Consider the following 21,493-nt stretch of genomic DNA (forward strand, 5'->3'; position numbering starts at 1 on the left):
AGGGGATGTCAATACTTTTTCTTATGAAAGTCAGTAAACTACTTAGTTGGTGCGGGGCCACCTTGCAGGGACTCTGACAGCAGAGGCATATGGAAATCACTTGATCACTTGAGTATTCATTAATGAAGTTAATGTGGTTCATTGTGATCCTTTCTGCAATTAGGAGATGAAAGCTGATTAGTAAGTGGAACTAATTTGGAAGGAATTTATTGCAATTTTATACATGGTTTAGTGTTAAATAGGACATTTGAGTCTTACAATCAACGCTTTCATAAATAATACATGCAGAATTTTTTTCTAAAAAAGCCTGTGACTCTTTTGTCCCTGGCCTTTTCGAATCTAATTTCTTCTCAAAATCAGAGTGGTTTATACACACTGTTCCCACTTCCTCACTGCTTTTTTTCCCAACCCACTACAATTTGCCTTAATGTTCATTATTCTACAGACACCCTGAAACTGCTCACATGAGTCATCATTACTTTCAGTCACATATTGGAATTCTCTCAAAAAATGTTTGTTATTAATAATATTTTTGATTGAAAAACCCTAATTGCATATATTTATGGGGTACCATGTGATATTTTGATATATGCCTGTAATGTTCATGATTAAATCAATCTAATTAACATATCTATCACTTCACTTACCTATCACTTTTTATGGTAAGATATTTGAAGTTTATTTTCTTATTTTGAGATATACAATGAATTATTATTGACTATAGTCACCCTGATGTGCAATAGATCTCAAAACCTATTCCTCCAGGAGGAATCAACAATCGCTCATTCCCTCCCTCTCCACCACCCTGCCAGCCTCTGGTAACCACCATTCTATTCTCTCCTGAGTTGAAATTTTTTAGAAGCCTCATATAACTAAGATTATGTGGTATATGTCTTTCTGTGCCTGGCTTATTTCAATTAACATAATGACCTCCATATTGATCCATGTTGTCTCAAATAACAGGATTTTCACCTTTCTAAAGGCTGACTAGTATTCCATTGTGTATAAATGTCACATTTTAATTATCCACTCATCTGTTCCATATCTTAGCTATTGTGAATAATGTTGCAATAAACATGGAAGTACAGATATGCCTTCAACATATTCATTTCACTTACTTTATATATATACCCAGAAGTGGGATTAATGGATATATGGTAGTTCTATTTTTAATTTTTTGAGAAATCCTCATGCTATTTTCCATACAGCTGCACTAATTTACATTCCACCAACAGTGTATAAGATTTCCCTTGTTATCCTTCATCTTTTTGGTAAAAGCCATTCTAATTGGTGTGAGGTGAGATCTCATTGTAGTTTTAATTAGCAGATCCATAATCATTAGTGATGCTGAGGATTTTGTATGTACCTGTTGGCCATTTGTATGTCTTCTTTGAAAATTATGTTCAAGTTCTTTGCCCATTATTTGTTTCCTTGCTATTGAGTTGTTTGAGTTCTTTACATATTTTGGTTGTTAGCAACTTATCAGATATATGGTTTGCAAATATTTTCTCTTGATCTGTAGATTGTCTCTTCTTCTTGTTAATTGTTTTCTTTGCTGTGCAGATTCTTTTTAGTTTGATGTCATCTCATTTGTCTATTTTTGCCTTTGTTGCCTGGGCTTTCATGGTCATATATAAGAAAAATCATTGTCCAGACTGATGTCATGGAGCTTTTTCTCTAGTTGTGTGGATTATTTTAAACTGATAACAACTGTCTGATAACCATGTAACTTTGATCACACACAAAAAAGAAAAAAAAACCACTACTCTCTTTTTTTTCTTTCTGAAATATTTATGGGATACATAAGTTTTTGTTATATGGACACACTCTGTAATGCTGAAGTCAGGGTTTTTAGTGTGTCTGCCACCAGGACAATGTTCTTCATACACAATGGGTAAGAAAAAAGTATCATTCTTTAACTCCATTCCCCCTCCCACTTTGAATTTTTGATGTCACAATTTACCACTTTTTACATTGCATATCCCTTAATAAATTGATTGTGGTTATTATTATTATTTTAATAGCTTTATCTTTTAACGTTCATACTAAAGATATGCTATTTGAACAACATCACTACATTATTGGAGTATTCAGAATTTGTTTACTTACTTTTACGTTTTCATATACTTACTTATATACTTTCAGATGTTTTTGTTTTACTCATTAGTGTCGTTTTCTTTTATCTTGAAGAACTTTCTTTAGCCTTTCTTGTGAGATGGGTCTAGTGATGATGAATTCCTTTAGCTTTTGTTTCTCCAAAAGTCTTTATCTTTCCTTTATTTCTAATGTACATCTTTGCTGGGTATAGTATTCTTGGTTGCCAGGTTTTTTTGTTTGTTTGTTTGTTTGTTTTTGTTGTTGTTTTGTTTTGTTTTTTCTTCATCACTTTGAATATACCATCAACTCCTCTTGGGTCCTTAAATTTTCTGCCAAGTGGTTCGCAGTTAAGTATATTGGGGTTCTCTTAAAGGTTATTTGTTCCTTTATCTTGCTGCTTTTGAAGACCATGTATGTGTGTATGTGTATCTATATGTGTGTATGTGGATAGATATTCACATTTTAGTCACTCAAAAGCTAAACATATAGTTACTAGCACATTTACAAGCCATTAATCTTGAATGTGATCTTGGTGTTTGTATTTTTCTTATATTAATGTCAACAATTGTGTACATTATATGTTCATTGTATGTTTATTTATATATATGACATATATGAGAATAAAATTGTATGTATAAGGATTAAGAAAATAGAAAACAACCATGACACACACAAGAAAATCTATAGATAAGAAACAAAGTTATGTACAAAGTGAATGCACAAAAATGTATGCCATACAGTCCTGCACAATATCAGGTGGGAAGAAAATTTGTTTCTCAGTTACTTAATGGTGACAGTAAAGAAGGAAACAAAATCAAGAGCATATTTCACAATACTAATAACATAAAAGCCAATCAGTTACTCTGGATAAGACTGAAATTGTTGCTCTTATGAATCCTCATAAATGAAATTCTGTGCTGTAGTGAAGAATGTTTGAAATACACTTTAAAATAAACACATTAGCACATTTCAAGGAGTAGTTTCTTGTTTTCTTCATGAAAATTGATGATAATATGTAAAATTGCATTTCAGTAAAATAATTCTACAATATACAAATTTTTTTATATTAATATAAGAAAAATGCTAATAGTAATATTTATGTTCAATTATAGTGGCTCCTAAATTTGTTGGTACCTATCTGTTTAATTTTTGAGTGATTAAACAGTATATTTGCAACCCATTGGAGCATCTCTCTAACAAATGAGAAACTGTGATTCGGCTAGGGCAAATCTGCCTTGGATTCCATCCAAAGGATTTTATTGTTTCATGTACCACAAGGAACTCATTGCAGCCTTGTCTTACCTATATGAAGCCAGCATAAGGCTATGTCATAAACCAAACTCCTTGTGGATACAGTCTCATGCTTTTCCAAATTTTATAGATATCCAAGACCAAGTGTACTACATTGGGAAGCACTTAAATATTTCACTGGCAAATTGAACTGCTGATTGCTATTCATCTCCTTTACCTTAACCTCTCCTCTTCTCTCTTTTTCTCTGCAAGTCCCAGAATCTATTATTGGCTTAAGTTCTTAGCTTTTGGCCTTCCAGGGAATGTTGTTAAATTAGTTTTTTCCCTCATTTTTCAGCTTCCCCCTGCCCCACCTGTTACCCTCTGTTCCTATCTTCCTCTAGTTTCTCCAGGGCAGGGTCTAATATATGACCTTAACATATGCCTTAACGTTGTACTTATTTGATAATGTACTTGGTTTTTATTGAGTTAGTCCCTCATTGAAAGAACATACATTTTAAATAGTATTTGATGGGGAAAGTCATATTGAAAGATAATAGGATAACCTGCAGCATTTTAGCAGGTCAGTAGGGCCAAACACTTGGGTGGAAAAAGCTATAGAAACTTTGCTACTTATCCATCTGTAGGGGCTGGCCATTAGTTAAAACATTGCTCATGGCATGGAATTTTGAAGACTGCTTTACAATCAGTTTCCAGCATTATTTTAGTTGTTAATTCACTTGGATAATTGGGGGGACAGTGACTCAGAATGTAGGCAACTAGTTTTGGCAGTTAAATAGCTATACATTTATTTTATCTTAATAATTCATCCAAAAGACAAAAATTTTAGCTGAATGCAATCAACTTATTTTTTGGCACATATTAAATCCACCTGTGGAATAAGTTTAGCATCCTTTTGAACTAGTTAAAAGGCAACTTGTCTTCAACATGAGTGGGTTTTCACAGTACTCTATGATCCAGGGATTATGCAGAACTGAGAGAAAATGTTGAATATTTCTAAGAATAAAGAATTTAAATTCTTTATAAAAATAAAACAACAGAATGAATCAAAATGACACCATTTCTCTTAGGCAATATATATTTGATATTGAAATCAGATTCAATTACAAGAAATGCCAATTTATTAAAAGTTTAAAAAATCATCCATATCACTGTTAATTAATTTGAAATTCATCTACATCTGCAATGTGGAAATCTAGTGTTTTAGGATGCCAAAAACCTTGTGGAAAATTAGAATGGAAATTTGTAACAATGAGGTGAAATAAATGTTTTATATTGCATAAAACATTTAAAATACTAGTCTCAAGCACCAATAGAGTTTTTTAATTTTCATCATTGGATATGTAATGCCATATAGCATAAATGATAAAGATGGAATATGATAATAACCAAAGGACAGGCAATACTAATACTAATGAATATACAAAAGAATGCTTAATACAGCAAAACAATGTGATGTAATTTTCCTAACTTTCAGAATATTTTTTTGTGTAGATGTTGTTGCTGAAAATGTCTGAACAGATCCATAGGATCAATCCTGGGTTGAATTTCCTATCTTGTACTATCGGGAACACAATGCTGGGAGATGCTGATTTTCTGCAGAGACAACCCAATCACCTAAAGGCACACTGAGGAAGACATATAGCTTTCATCATGATTGCCATTGAATATTGTGTCAGAATAATCTCTCTACCTCTTTCCACAAATATCAAAAGCCCCTCAGCAACTATCCACTCTTAGCTTCATTGGATGTTGTGGATATATTCTGAGTTTCAAAGGAATGGAGGACCGTTTTACGTCACTGGCTGACTCCTTATGTTCGAACCAGAAGAGATCTGCCCACATTCTTCATTCTCTCTTCTGTTATCTGGTGTCCTGGTTCCTTCATCTCAGCTGTCTTGCCTACCAGCATTATTGCAGCAGGAAGAGACCGGGGCAAAGTAGACAGATATGTCTCATAACCACATTTGTAATCTTAAATTTTCTCGTAGCCACAATTTACAAAAGAGAAAAAAAGGTGACATTAATTTTAATAATATATTTTATGTATTTAAGAAAAAAAGAGGGTAAATTGACTGTCTCTTTTCTTGATTCTGGAACATATATAGCCAATTTAATAAATTTAGCAATTCTACTCTTGAGCTCTAGCTGTCTATAACTTTGTGTAAAGAAGCTAGGATTTTCACACCTGAGAGTTGAGTCACTTTCTTGAATTAACAGGAATGACAACACCTCAGATTAAAAACGCACAGCATACTCGTATTTAATCTCTTTTACAGTAAAACCTTTCCTTAATGTGACTTCCTAGGAGGAAATGCCTTGCCTTGCCTTGTCCTGAATCTTGCCAAATGCAATGTATTTTATTAGAAATCAAGGCTGCTAACTGCCTTTTAGTTCTGATAGAATGGAAACATTACTACAAATAAAAAAAAAAAAGCCCTGGAAATCAGTTCATGCTTTATGTGGGCCCCGGAATAAATATATATTCACACACAATGTATATATGTATTCATATACAGATTCAAGTGCGGTCTGGAAAGTATCCAGCCGTGTAACTTATATTAATATTAACAATGACTGGATACTTTCTGGACAGCCCTCATATATTCACAGATATGTTGCTCTAAAAACCCTATTTTGCCACAGCTGTACTGCTTGACCTTGGACAGTGTTACTTGGCTTCTATGTCCTCAGCTACAAAACATGAGTTTTTAAGACTAAGTAAGGTTAAAGTGCCTAATAACGTATTTAGTAACAAGGAGATTTTCAATAAATGATAACTGGTAATGGCACTTCTGTGTTCTATTAAATTTATGCAACAATACAAGGTCTGCCTATATCCCAGGGTCAGCAAGAAGCTCATGTGAGACAATTTGAATGCACTTTATATGTGGGAAAGTGTCATACAAATAAAAGAAACTATTGTTATGGAAGTAGTGTATCAGAAGGGAGGTGAAGAGTAAAATGAAGCAAACATAACATAGATAGCACCAGCATTTAGTCAAAATGGAGAGGTGACAAAGCCCTGACACCTGCTGCTGTGATAACAGTTGACCTAATCCACACAGTTTCATTACCATAACAAACAATATATCTCCAGTAATGTCTGAAGTGACAAGAGTAGTAGCTCAAAGCAGTATAGCATAAGTGTAAAGGCAACACATACCAGGTTATCAGCAAATGACTTTTCCCTGTATTTTGCCTCTCTTTCTCTTTCATGATTAAGCTTATGCCCCTCCCAATAAAAAGAGAAGCACTGTACCAGGAGAATCTGAGATGCTTTTATGGCAGTTGAAGTCAGCTAAGTCCTTCTTATGCTAAGAAGAATTGTAAAACAAGCTAGTGGGCTATCACTGGGTACTGATTTGCCAATGAGAAATATGCTTAGGGTGAATCAGTTGAATCACATTATAAAAAGTCAATAACAATAGGCCAGATTTTAATAAAGGTTGGTACTTTAAGTTGGTGTTTATTTGTGAGGTACATGAAAATCTCCAGGTTATTTCAGAGGCAATAAATCAGAAAACTTTCCATGTACCAAGCACTGTGCTAAATGCTGAGGACTTAAGGATAAATAAAATATAGCGCTTATCACTGAAACTCTTGTTGTTCAGAGGGGGAGATAGATAAATAGACTAACAATTTGAATACAGTGTGGTAACAAATGTAAATTCTATACACAAAATTCTACTAGAGCACAGTCTAGAGCAAAAGAGAGAAGGAGCTAATCTTAGAAATTTAAAGGCAGTCAAATGGTTATTCCATCAAAGAAGGGAAATTCTGGGTGGGTGGTAAAGGGGGATCCCAGTGGGAATTATTTGCAGCTTGTGGAACACCTTAAACAACAAAACGGAGATATGAGTATACGATTAATCAGGAAGAAATAAGAAGTTCATTTTGAATGGGGTGTAGGGTGTACGTGGAAAAAAAATGTTAGGAATTGAAACTACAGCCGTAAGCAGGAGCTTCACAATGAAAATTCCTTGAATGTTTTTCTGAGACATCTGGAGGCAATGAGGGGTGTCATTGGAGGATTCAAAACAGTTGGGTGACAAGCGCTGATTTTCATTTAGGAAGAGCACTCAAGTAAATAGCAGAGACAAGAGAAAGGGGTGGGAGCTAGATCATACAGTGTCCCCTCAGCCATTGTAAGTGCTTTAGCTTTTGTTTTGACTGTGATGGAGAGTTTAAGTGGAGGAATGGCATAATCTATATCATTTTCAAAGGATAATTCATCTTTGTGGACAATAAACTATGTGAACGAGGAAAGCAGAAAGGCCACTTAGGTGACTAAGGCACTTACCCAGGAGAAAGGTGTTGCTTGCTTGGACAAAGGTGGTTGTGATAACAGAGGTTCGAGGAGTGTTCATTTCAGAATATTCCTAGAATGCAGCGCTGAAAGGATTTGCTGCTGGCTTTATTACGACTGAACGAGATGTGTACAAATCAACTTCAAGGTTTCTGGCCTGAGCAATTCGGAAAGATGGAATTGTAATTCCCTGAGATGCTGAAGAGACCCCTCTTGGAAAAGGGGGAGTGATATCATGTATTCTGTTGTGGCTCTGTTGAGTTCTAGATGCCAGTTAAGCCTCCAAGTGGAGATTGTGAGTTGGAAAATGAATTTATGGGACTGTGTTTGGAGGAGACATGTAAGTTGGAAATGTAGATTTGGGAATCATCAGCATAAAAGTGTTATTTTAAACCATGGATGTGGATCATTTTCCTGGGGAATGAGTGTATATTGAGGTGAGTGAGAGAACCAAGTCCTGTGGCACTTCAACATTTGGTGGTTGGAAATAAATGGGAGATCTGGCAGAGGAGGATGAGGAGTAGCTAGTATTACTGGCAAGAGGAGAACCACATGTTCCACAAATCAAATGAAGAACATATTTTAAAAAACGAAGAGTAAACCATTGTATTAAATGCTACTGGTATGCATAATGAGTGCGATGTGCACCGTCTAGGGGATGGACACACTTGAAGCTCTGATTCGGGGGCGTGGTGGGGGGCAAGGGCTATATATGTTACCTAAACTTTTGTATTCCCATAATATGCTGAAATAAAAAAAAAATTAAAAAAAAATGCTACTGGTAAACGGAGAAAGAGAGGGACTGAGAAAAAAACATTTCATTTTAGACTTAGAGGTTACTTGTGCCCTTGACCATAGTGGTATGATGACGTAGGGAAGACAAAAGCCTGATAGGAGGAGTTCTGAGAGAAAATGAGCAAAGAGGAAGAAGAGAGAATGGGAAAAAGAGAAAATAGAGACAGGGGAGTTTTGCTCTAAACACAATAAACAGAAATTTTCAGGGTTGAAACTACTTGTTTAAGTGGAACAGGAAGACAATTTTCGGGGATAACATTCCTAATACCTCTAAAATTCTTTCATTAAGTGGTAGTCTATTAAGTGTATGCAAAATTCCGGCCCAGTTAAATAGCAATAAAATTTAGGCAAGCCCAATCAATTTGCTTTCAGTATTTTGCATAAACTAACTTGGCCAAGATACAAATAGGTTTGGTGAGTCCCTGAAGCACTGACCCTTTTTCCTGTCACTTGTACTTTTCTGAAGAGTATGAGGAAAAATTGAATCAGTCACTAGATTCTGTTAGCAATAACTAGAAAGTTACTTCTGATAAAATACATAAAAATGAGAACATAACATTGTTTATGCAATTTTATGGCAAATGAGAGAAAATAAGAAGAGAATGAAGCTAAGGTGTACTGGATATTTATCATGTGTGAGGTACCCCATCTATCTTATGTTAGATGCTATTTTAGATTAAGAGGCTGAGGTTTGTCTGGTCAAAAACTGGCCTAAGGACAGGCCATAGTGTTTTACGTTTAAGGTTGGCCTGGGCCAAATCTGAAGCTTTCACTTTGCCTACATGTCCACTCTGCCTTTGTACTTTCAAGACATTTTCAAGTATTGAAAAAGAAATCAACAAGTAAGCAGAATGTGGTTTGTGTTACTTTAGAAGTAGCAATGATAATTTTCAATGCACAAGAAACTATTTTTGCTATTCTGAGCTTTTTCTTCTCGTAGACAAGCAGCAGCATTCTAGCTTACTGCCTTGAGCATCACATCAGGTGTTTAAATACATTTAAGTAAATTTAACTGCTTTAATCATGCTCTTAACATCTTTGTTTGTTTTTGTTTTTGCATGAAGGACACATTTGAGGATCTAGAGAATTGAGGAGTTGTACATTCTTGAGAAAAATGCACATTTACACAAATGACTGTGTTCAGAAAGTCCCTAAACCTATCCTCATAATTCCATTTAAAAATCTCTGATCTGGAGGCTTTTGGTAAGGGAGAGATCTAAAGAAAATCTCACTCATTTGTTAACTGTTTTAAGAAAATTCATTCATTAGTTTCACAGAAACAAAGATTTTTTCAAAATTAGTATGTACTATTAGAATTGTTTATTACTGATAGAAGTACACTTTGCAAGAAGCTTTAAGTGGTTGTGAATTGAAGACGACAAAAGATTTAATGTAATTGTTATGCTACTTAAGAATAGATACATAATTTTTGGTTTAGTAAAGAAATACTGTGTATTTGCATTAAAAATTTTATCATACTGAATTCTTAAGTAAATGTATGTGAAATTCCCATAGATACTTGTTTTTATCTTTGCAGAAGTTGTTTTTGCATGATACAACAATTTTCTGCTTGCTTTCTTATTTCTTGCTTCTTTGCTGCAATGTCTGGTTAATGCTCAAGTCTCACTAGACTTGGAACTTCTGCTGATGCTAGGCAGCCCCTCTGCCTAGAAAATAAGAGTAAGTAATAGGAAGGGAACAAATAAGCCTCATTTGTCAGTGCTCATTGGTCTTTATTAATCCTCTGGGTCACACTCTACGTCTCCACAGTTAACTGTGCTGTGTTCCTGGATGTGTGAAAGCAAGCTTTAATCAAAACTATGCCAAGTAATCTCTGGGAACAGCCATTCATATTTGGGTGAAGATAACTAGACATTGAGTGTTATTTAGGTTTGAATACTAATGAAAGAAAAACAAACAAATTTATTCAAGAGCATCAGCAGAAATTACAGGGAAAATGCTTACTCCTCTGGCCATCAGCAATGTTTAAAACCAGTGGTGCCTTGAGTCCAGGGACCATACCGACTAAGAAGCATTAAAATTCCAAGCAGTCAGCCTTGGACATGCTTGGAAGGACTCAACTAGATGTGGAGGGTATGTTGCTCCAATCTCATGGCCCGTACACCTCCCACCTCCCACTAAACCCCACCTCCCAAGTCTGCCACATTGGGGATTAAATTTCAACATGAGTTTTGGCAAGGACAAACCAAACCAAACCATAGCAGACATCTAAGAGGAGAAGTCAAGTGGGAAGTTGAGTCTATAAGTCATGAATCTAGCAAGGAGGTCTTGGCTGAAGATGTGAATTAGGGGTTTATCAATCAGTGGATGTTTATAGCCCTTGGAATGAAGGAGTGCACCCAGGGAATGAATGTAGCTGGAAAAGATGACAGGTTCATTGACTGTAAGAGATTGGAAAAATGAGGAGAAAGCTGGAAAAGAAAAGGATGCTGAATGGCCATGAATGAGAAGGAAAACCAGGACAGTGTGGTGTTCTGGGAGCCAAGTGAAAAAAGTATTTCAGAACAGAGAGAACTGACAGTTCTTGCTGTGATCCTTCTTCACTGCTGTACTCTTAACCCCTGGCAACCATATTTTCAGAGTTTGGTCATTGGTCATATGATCTCCAGGTGAGGGGTAGGAGCAAATCAGCATAAATTTAGCACTACAACTGTCAAAAGCTCAAAGGCCAGGACCCGTTGTTGGGTAATAGCTCCTTTCCATATACAAAGGTAAGTATTATTTTTATCCTTCTAAAAGTTTTTTCCAAAAAATAAATAACATAAATAAAGGTATTTTCTAGAATATTGGACACTAGACAAAAACGAGCACAACAGTGCTTGAATAGCCTCGTCCCTTGGAGATGGATTAGGACTAAGAGTAAACAGGGTATTATTTGATTAGCTGACTTACTCAGTCAACAGATTTAACGAGTACTTCCTATGTGCTAGTTTGTCCTCTTCCACTTTGTGTATTAGTGCACATAACTGTCAAAAGAAAAAGAAAACCTCTGCTTTTGTGGAGTTAATAGTCTAGTGGGGACAGATAGACAATAAACAATAAAGGTAATTGACAAGTAAATGATATAGTATGTTGCAAGCTAATATGCACTATAGAAAAGAAATCCATCAGGGTAAGGGGGATTGGGAGTAGAGAGATTATATTAGTTATAAATCTTTCTTTGATCCTAACACTTTTAATAAGGACATGAATATTCTCAAAGCAGAGAAGGACTTTAAAGTCAGCAGGAAGCAGGAAGAATTTTCATATGTAGCATGTATAACATTTTATGTTTTCATTCTGAAGACACTAGCACTGAATTCTGATGGCACTGTAGTTATGTGGGAATTGGATGAACTTGACTGTCACCCTTTGAAATCCCTGCTTCTGACAGGTCAAATATTTCAAAATCTCTTGTTAAAAACATTTTGAGCATGTTCATTTCTTGGGGACATTTTTATCTTTAATAATAACCAATTTAGAGAAAGTAGGACAGAGCAACTAGGATATTTTGAAAACAACAAAGAAATAGATGCTTCATTGATAATTGCTTGGCACTCTGTATATGCTCTGAGTGTTCAAAAAACATCAATCATATTTCTAAAATTTGAATAAGGTCACAGGCTAACAATGCCATCCTGTAAAATTCTGATAATAAAACTAATGAAATTGGAAACTGGTGATATTTTATAGGACAGTATGAGGAGAAAAGATGAAGTAATTATTTTTCCCCACATCCTATGCTTATCAATGAAATGTTCCAGGAAAGAGTAGCCTAGATTATTTCTGCATCTCCAGATCTGAGCACAGCACCTAACATAAAGTCCATTATTCTCAGATCCTAAATTTCCTGAGACTCACTTGGGACACTTACTAAAAATATATAATCTTGAGCTTCGCTTTATGGGACCATACTTTTACTGACTTATACTAACAAAGCACATATCGTTTACTGAAATTCAAATTTCAATCTGGCAACACTGAAATATGATTAAAATTGAAAGTGGATGTCTCATACTTCTAAGGATAAATCCCATAACTAATAAGATAAGCATTTACCTAGGTAACAAGCTTCTGTGAATTAGCTCAGTTTTATCTGGTTCTAAATAGATTAAGTTTTCTTACTTGGCCCAAATGTCAGTTTATTACTTTCTGTTCTGAGGCTAGAAATTAATCCTGATTGCACATCTTAGAGAGATGATTGTGGTTAGTCATGTAATACGACTCTGTAGGAGTATGTAACTAGATACAATCTGTTACCATTATTAAAAATTTCTTAAATTATGTGTCCTGATGATATTATTGCAGCTTCATTTTTCTTATGAGGACTATGTCATGATAAAGAAAGGGAAAATCTAGTTAGTTCAGGCTTGTGCATGTGTTTTTGTTTCAATAAAGTTGCTAACTCTTAATTTTTTTGGATGGAGATTGATGCTCCAACTACCCACTAGTTTTTAACAATTCTTATATTGAAATGATCACAAAATTCTCTACAGATTGACTGATTATGTTTATTTTTCAGATGTGTTCACCTTTGTTTCACTTTATGACCAATTAGATTGATTTTCAGTGATTCTGCTCCAACATCAGGAATTCCAAAGAAACCAGTCTTACAAAGTTGTAGGTATTATGATACAATCACCATAGAATTAGAAAAAGATGTTGTCTTCATTTTTTTAATTGCTGTGTAACAAATCACCACAAATTTAGCAGGTTAAAACAACACCCATTTATTATCTCACATTCTGTGCAGGTCAGGAGGATAGGCACAGCTTAGCTGAGTCCTCTGCTTGGGTTCTCATGGGCCGTAGTCAAGGAATTAACCGCGTCTGAGGTCTGGTCTGAGCCTCAGGGTCCTCTTCCAAACTCACATGGTTGTTGGCAGAATTCATTTTTTTGAAGGTTTGAAATTCACGAGGGCTTGATTTTTCAAGTTCAGAAAAGAGTTTCTGACTTATACTGTCTCTGACTTCTAGATCCTCTTTTCAAGGGCTCACCTCATTAAGTCAGGTCCATCCAGGAAAATTTCCCTGTTGATTAACTTTAAGTTCACTGATTATGGGTCTTAATTACATCTAAAACAATCCCTTTACCTTTGCTATATAATACGACACTATCATGAGAGTGACATCTTGTCACTTCTGTCAAGTATTACTGGTTAGAAGCAAGTTATAAGTCTCAGCTGTACTGGCGGGGGGCGTGTGCTCTACAAGGGCTTGGGTCACTGGAGACCATCTAATAGATCTGTTTACCATTTTCCTTATAAAAATAGCATTCAAATCCTACCCAACTTGGGAAACAAATGATATAAAAGATAATTAAACTTCCCTGCATGAGGCATAGAAGCATATATTGGAAGAACTAGTGATAAAAAGAGGAAAGGAGGTAAAAAGAGATAGAGAAGAGAGACCCAACATCATGGTTCCAGTAAAGCCAGGAAAATTCAGAGGCCTGAGTGTTTAGTTTAATAAATGTGATGATCAGTGCTATCTAAAATTCAATGTAAAATTTATTTGCTATAATGTCTTGGCACGTAAACCCCTCAGTGTTTCAGGACCTGAGGAAAGTTTGTTGCACATAGGTTACAGATGGAGACTGAGAATTGAGTGGAAATACAAACCTGAAGCTATGGGTAATTAAGACTCCTTGACTATATTGGGTATATCTGGGTTTTCTACCATGTATGTGGTCAGGATTTGATTCCATCTTTCTCAGATATTAGACAACAAAGTGATCCTAGCAAGCTTGAAAACATTTAAGAAGTTCATTTATGGGTTATATATGTTTCTGTCTTAAAGCAGAGCAATAATTGGCATTTAGAATATAAATGTCTTAGAATATACAGCAAAACCTATATCAAGATAGGCCAAAAAATTTGGTTCATTTTGTAAAAAAGGCAAGTGACTTCAGGGTTATTAAAGAAACAACCAACCAACCTAATAGACAAATACTTAAACCTTTGGAAAGAAGAACTTAAAAATGTTTTCATTGAATTTTTAAGTGGTTGTGGTCATTTGGTCTTCACAATCTGATATCACAAGTCTAGATATTACTTATGTCAGCAAAATGCCGCCGTTCAGATAGATTACAGTTTATTAGATTTTTGAAATTGCACTTTTCGTAATAAAATCACCTCAGGGCTCAAGTACAAAAGAAATGACATGAGTATATATGAGTTTGACTCAGAGATTAGAGGATGTGAAATATTAATGTTATTTACAACATTTAACACCTGCTGAATATGAATTTACACAAAGTCAGCATAGTATTCCTTCTCTTTGTGAGAGGCTTGGAATCATAAAATAAAAGTTCAGTCTATCAAAATTAGGAATAATTTCAGTATTTAATTTGGTTCTCAGGTTGGTTGAATATCAGAGACATGACTAAGACAGACAATAAGGAGAAGCAGCATGGGGAAAGAACACTAAATTTCTATCTAAAAGTTCTTTCTTCCAATCCTGTCAGTGTGACTTGTGTGGTATAGGGTGCATTACTAACATTTTAGGTCTTCAGTTTTCTATTCAGTAAAATGAGGGCAGCCTCACAGAATGAATAATAAATGTTCAAGGCGTTTGCGAATTATAAATTACCATAATAGCCTGAGTTATTATTTTCCAATGGTTCCAAGCTAGCTATCATCCAAGTATTTATTTTGTAGGAAAGAGGCAGGTTGAAATGGCTCCAACAGTCAAATCACAGCATGGGATGTGGTAATAGGTTTGTAGCAAAAATAGAGTCTTCATAAAATGCAATCTGGGACCTCTGATGCTCCATGAGATTCTGCATTTGTATCTATTCTCCCTTCAGCCAAACTCTAAAGTCACAGGAGGTACCTGTCTGTGGGGAATAACTTAATCATCTTAAAATCTTTGTTCTACATGAAAAAAGTATGAGATGAAATGGCAAGAAGGTGAAGTCTGGGCAAAGGAGATGGTCTCTACTTGTTACTTTTGTTCACTGACATCATGTATTAAACAGTACTTTAAAGGTGGGTGAGGTATGTGCTATCCTAATTGTACTGAAGAAGTGCACAAAATGGCAGGCCCAGATAGGCAGTAGAACTAATTACTAGAAATTAGGCTTCACGGCATTATGAACCTCTCATTTTGTTTCTTTCTCTATATCAATTTATCTCCTTCCCTCCCTCCCTTTCTTTCTCTCCCCTTCTTTCTCTCTCCTTCTTCACCACTGTCTCTCTCCGAATTTACATATCTAAAAGTTAGCGAGAAAAAAATTGTTTAAGCTAAATAAGATAAACTGATACTAAGAAACATTGCACATAAAACAGACAGAGGTTTAAAAGGATGCTTTTAAGAGTCCTCTCGGGATCTTCAAGAAAATCGGAGTCACACTGTGAAAACAAACAATCCTGTTTGGAGGGAGTTTCATTCACTTAGTGCTGCTAAATATGCATTAATGAAAAGAGAGCAAGGTAAGCTTTGTGTTTGGGCCAATTGTCATCTCTATTAATAGACTTTAGAGGGTAAAATGACTAAACCAGTCATTTTCATGGTTTAGTATATCAAAATCCACAATTAATCTACAAATAACATCCTAGAAAAATTTCTTATTGGGTTCCCTGCAAACATTTTTTCTTCCTCTTAGATCATTTTCCTTTGCTTCTGCTGTCTCCACTGCTTCCACAACTCTTTTTCTTAAATGACTTATTCATGATTACATCATTTCCTTTTGTTTGAAAATCATTATTAACTCCATGTAGCCTTCAGCAAAGAGACTAAAATCTTGTCATTCAATACCCATCCCAATCTGACTTGAATTTACCACTCTGACCTTATTTTCATGCACACCCCCAACTCCACAGACCCACCTACAGGACTCTATAGGTGTCCATGTTTCATTTTCAATAAATGTTCCATGTGCTTTCATGAGACCAAATCATTATAAATTCTGGCCCTTTGCCTAGAATATCATTCCTCTTTTTATGCCTGGCAAATTCTGCTCAGGCTTATGGACCAAGTATAACTTTTTATTTTTATGTGAACTCTTTCCTGAATCCTCTAGGCAGGCAGTCTTTGCTTTCTCTGGGTTCCAGAAGATAGTCTTATCTCCAAGCTACAGCACATGTTACGTTACACTGTATTTTATCCATTTCCATACCTGACTTATCTGTGGACTACTAGACCATCTGGTATCAGGACTGTAAAACTCACTATAGATTCCACAACACATGGTATGGCGCTGACCTAGTAGATAATCAATAATTGTTTGCAAAGGAAATCAAGGCTTCAGGAACTCTATTCTTTTTATTGTAAAAATTACTGGGATTGCTTCCTTTTTTAAAAAAAAACAACTTTATTTTTACAAGTATTTTAAGAGTCTTGATTTCATATTCTAGGTAGGAAGTAGTAGATAACAGCAAGCCAATGCTTCCACTGCACCAATGTGAAAAAGCCGGATAAATTAAGAAAATCATACTGTTCAAGACTTCAAAAAAATATATGGAATCAACAAGGACTAGGAATAAAAGTACTGATGAAAGACCCGTGCACAGGTGAGCTGTGAATCTCCAGATAATTTTTCTTCATGGAAGAATTACCAATTTTGGATTTGAGCAGAGGGGGTCAGACATGGCACATGTGCAGATCCTCTGCTGAGGAGAGAGAATCAGGAAGGCCTTTTGCCCTCGTGTGGGTCTGGAGTAGCAAACTGAAATCTTGAGGGACCACAGACATCTGCAATCTGCAATAACAGAATTTATATTCACATGGAATATTTGCCAAAATCAACTATATGAAGGACCATTAAGAACCTCCAGAAATTTTGAAATACTGAAGTATGTTCTCTGATCACAATGAAATTAAGTTAGAAGTCAATAATAAGATAACAAGAAAAGTCACAACTGGTAATTAAATCACACATTTCTAAATAATACATGGATAATTAAGAAATCAAAATGAGAATTAATTTAAACTGAATCGTAATGAAGACACAACATATTTAAATTTATGGAATACAGCCAAAGCATTCTAAAAGCAGTGCTTACAGGGACGTGTATACTTGAAAATGCACATACTAGAAAAAAAAGATTGAAAATTAAAGATTCAAAATTCCATCTAAATAAGCTAGAAAAAGAACAGCTTATCAAATCCCATGGAAAACAGAAGAAAAGAAAACATAAACATAAGAGCATAAACCAATGTAATACAACGAGGAAATAACAATTAAGTCAAAAGCTTTTGTTAAAAAAAAAGGGAAAAGATTATTAAACCAACCAAGCTCTAGCAAGAATGTTTAATAAAAATGAAGGAAAACATAAATTATTATTACCAGAAATTTGAATCCATTATTTAAAACCTTCCCATCGAGAAAATGCTTCACCAGAGAATTCTTAGCATATTTAAGAAAGAAGTTAACATCAAATTTATGTAACTTTCTCTCAGATAATAGAAACTAAGGAAATTCTTCCTAGCATTTTTGTTTTAAAATGAGGTTAGCATAACCCCAAATCTGACAAAGACATTATTAAAAGGATAATTAGAGTCCAATCTCTCTCCTAAGCATAGAGGTAAAAATTCTTAACAAAACATTATTAATTAATTCAAGTGACATTGAAAAAGGAAAATACAACATAACAAAGTGGAGTTTATTTCACGTATGAAAGGCTGATTTCACATTTCAAATTCAATGTTATTTACCATAATAATAGAGAAAAGGAGAAAAATTATATGATTTTCTCAATAGATACAGACTTATTCTTAATACAGTAAGTTTCAACATCTGTTCTTGATAAAATTCTTAGCAAACTAGTTATAGAAAAGAACTCCTTTAATCTGATAAAGAATATTTGCAAAATACCTACAGCCAACATTATACCCAATGATAAAATACTGAAAACTATTCTTCTAAGACCAGGGGATAAAAAAGTATGACTACTTTCACCATTTTTACTTAACATTGTACTAGAGTTTTACCCAGTGATATAAGGTAAGGAAAAAAATCCCTAAGGATTGTATATAAAGACAGAAAAATCTCATTATTAGCATATTACATACCCAGAAATCCAAATAATTTATAGACAAACTATTAGAATTAATAAGTGAATTTAGAAAAGTTGCTGGATAAAAGGTCAATATATAAATCAATTATATTTCTATATGCCAGCACCCCCTCCTGTGGAAAAATTATCTTCCATGAAACCAGTCCCTGCTGCCAAAAAGGTGGGGACTGCTGCTTTAGAAGAAAATACAGACTATTCTTTGACCTTGATTTGACAGATTACCTGAAAAAGACACCTAGAAGTGCTAAGCACAAAGGAAAAAAATGATAAATGAGACAATATAAAAATTACAAACTTTTGTCATCAGAAGACAGTATTAAGAAAGTCAATATGAAACCCACAGAATGTGAGAAGATATTTGAAATAAATGACAAAAACTCGCAGTCAGAATATCTAAAAGTACCCTACAAATCAATAAGACAAAAGATTATAATAATAGAAAAAGTGGACAAAAACTTGAACAGATCTTTCACAAAAAGATATCCAGATGGTCAATAAACATATGAAGAATGGCTCAATTTTATTATTTAGTAGAGAAATGCAAATTAAAACCACAATGCGATAGCTCTACATACATACCAAAATGGCTAAAATCAAAATGAGAGAGAATGCTTAGTGTTGGCAAGAATGTGGATCAACTTGAATTCTCATTCAGTGTCGTTGGGAGAGTAAATAGGTACCATCACTTTCTAAAGCTGAACTTATGCATACACATTAACCCAACCATTCAACACATAGTCATTAAAATATGTGCTAAAATTTTTATAGCAACACTGTTTATATTATCCAAAAATTAGAAACTAAAACGCTTACCAACAGTAGAGTGGAATAATATTTTAGTCCACTTTAACCCCATAAAGTTGTTGGTTTTGTAAGTCAAATAGTTCAAATATTGCCAATATTGTATTTTTCCACTATATGTTGTGGTATGTCAACACAACTAATACCATACAGCATTGAGAATAAAGATTCACAACCATATGCAGCAGCACAGCTGAAATCATAAAAATGAGGTAAGCCAAAAAAAAAAGAAAGTCAGACGTGAAAGAGTATATATTTAATAATCTCATATAAATAAAGCAAAAAAAAAAAACTCGGCTAAAACTAACCTATGCCGTTAGAAGTAAGGATATTTGTCATGTTATCCTTGCCAGTGTAGAGTCATGGAAGGAAATATGAATGAGGCTTATTGGGTTATGTGATGCTGGCAATCTGTTTATTCTTGATCTGGATCCTGATTTTACTGATGTGAGCAATTTCTGAAAATTTATTGAGTGGTACAATTATGATTTTTTACTTTTCTGGATGTATATTTTACTTCAATAAAAAGTTAAAAAATTAAGTCAAGACACAGATGCAGGAAAATATAAAAATTACAATTAATATATTGTTCTCTCTATAAAAAACAACATTAGAAAATAACCTTAATCACTGAATGAAATCTATACCATGTATTATGCACATTCACTGATAGTTGGGGCCTTTTCAAAAGATTTTTAATGTTTCCATTTCTGTTTAGCTGAACACATCTTTCAAGGTCTATCATTACAACTTGTGAACTGTTGTGCCCAAGCGAACAAAAATGGGTTCTCAGAATTTGTATCTCAGTATCTCAGCTCAATTGCTGAGTGAACTTGTCTAGATGATAAATGGGAAGAAGTCTCTTTAACAAATGGTATTAGGAAAACTGGATACCCACATGCAAAAAAAATGAAACTAGACCCTTATCTTATATCATATACAAAAATCAAGGCAAAGTAGATTAAAGATTTAAATGTAATACTTGAAGCTGTAAGACTTCTAGAAGAAAACAGGAAAAAAGCTTGTTGGCATCAGGATTGGCAATGACTCTTTGGCTATGACACCAAAAACATAGTCAAGAAAAGCAAAAATAAAGTGGACTACATCAAACTAATATGCTTTTGCACAGCAAAGGAAACAATCAACAAAATGAAAAGGTTACCTATGGAACAGGAGAAAATATTTGCAAATTATATATCTGATTAAAGATTAATATCCAAAATATATAAGGAAATCATATAACTAACTCAATAGCAAAACAAACAAATAATCTGATTAAAAAATGGGCGAGTACCTCAATAGACAATATTTGAAAGACATGCAAGTGACCAATAGGTATATGAAAAGATTTTCAGCATCACTAATTATCAGAAAAATGCAAATCAAAGCTGTAATTGGAAATCACCTTGCACCTGTTAAGTTGGCTATTATCAAAAAGACAAGAGATAACAAGTGTTGGCAAGGTTTTAGAGAAAAGAGAACCCTTGTTCCATGTTGGTAGGAATGTAAAATGGTGCAGAAGCTATGAAAAAACAATATGGAGATTCCTCAAAAAATTAAAAATAGAACCACTATATAACTCAGCAAAACCACTTCTGAATACATATACAAAGGGAATGAAATCAATATCTCATAGAGATATCTGCACTCCCATGTTCACTGCAACATTATTTACAATAGCCAAGATATGGAAACAAGCCAAGTGTCCAATGACTAATGAATGGATAAAGAAAATATGGTGTTCATATATACAATGGAATATTATTTGACCATAAAAAATATGGAATCTTGTCGTTTGCATGATTACAACATGGATAAACCTGGAGGACATTATGCTAAGTGAAAGAAAGTAGATACAGAAAGACAAATACCGCATAATCTCATTTATTTGTGGAATCTATAAAAGACAAACTCATAGAAGCATAGAGTAGATTGATGCTTGCCAGGGGATGGAACATGGGGGGAGAGGAAAGATGTTGGTTAAAGGATGCAAACTCTCAGGTATAAGATAAACACATTCTGGGGATATAATGTACAGCATGGTGACTATAATTAACAATACTGCCTTTCATACTTGCAATTTTCAAAGAGAGAGGATCTTAAGTGTCCTCACCATACCCCATCCCCACACACAAACACACACATAATAGTAACTGTGTGAGGTAATGATTGTGGTAATCATTTCATAATGTATGCATATATCAAATAATCACATTGCACAC

This window comes from Lemur catta, chromosome 11 (assembly GCF_020740605.2).
Source record: "Lemur catta isolate mLemCat1 chromosome 11, mLemCat1.pri, whole genome shotgun sequence".
Lineage (NCBI taxonomy): Eukaryota > Metazoa > Chordata > Mammalia > Primates > Lemuridae > Lemur > Lemur catta.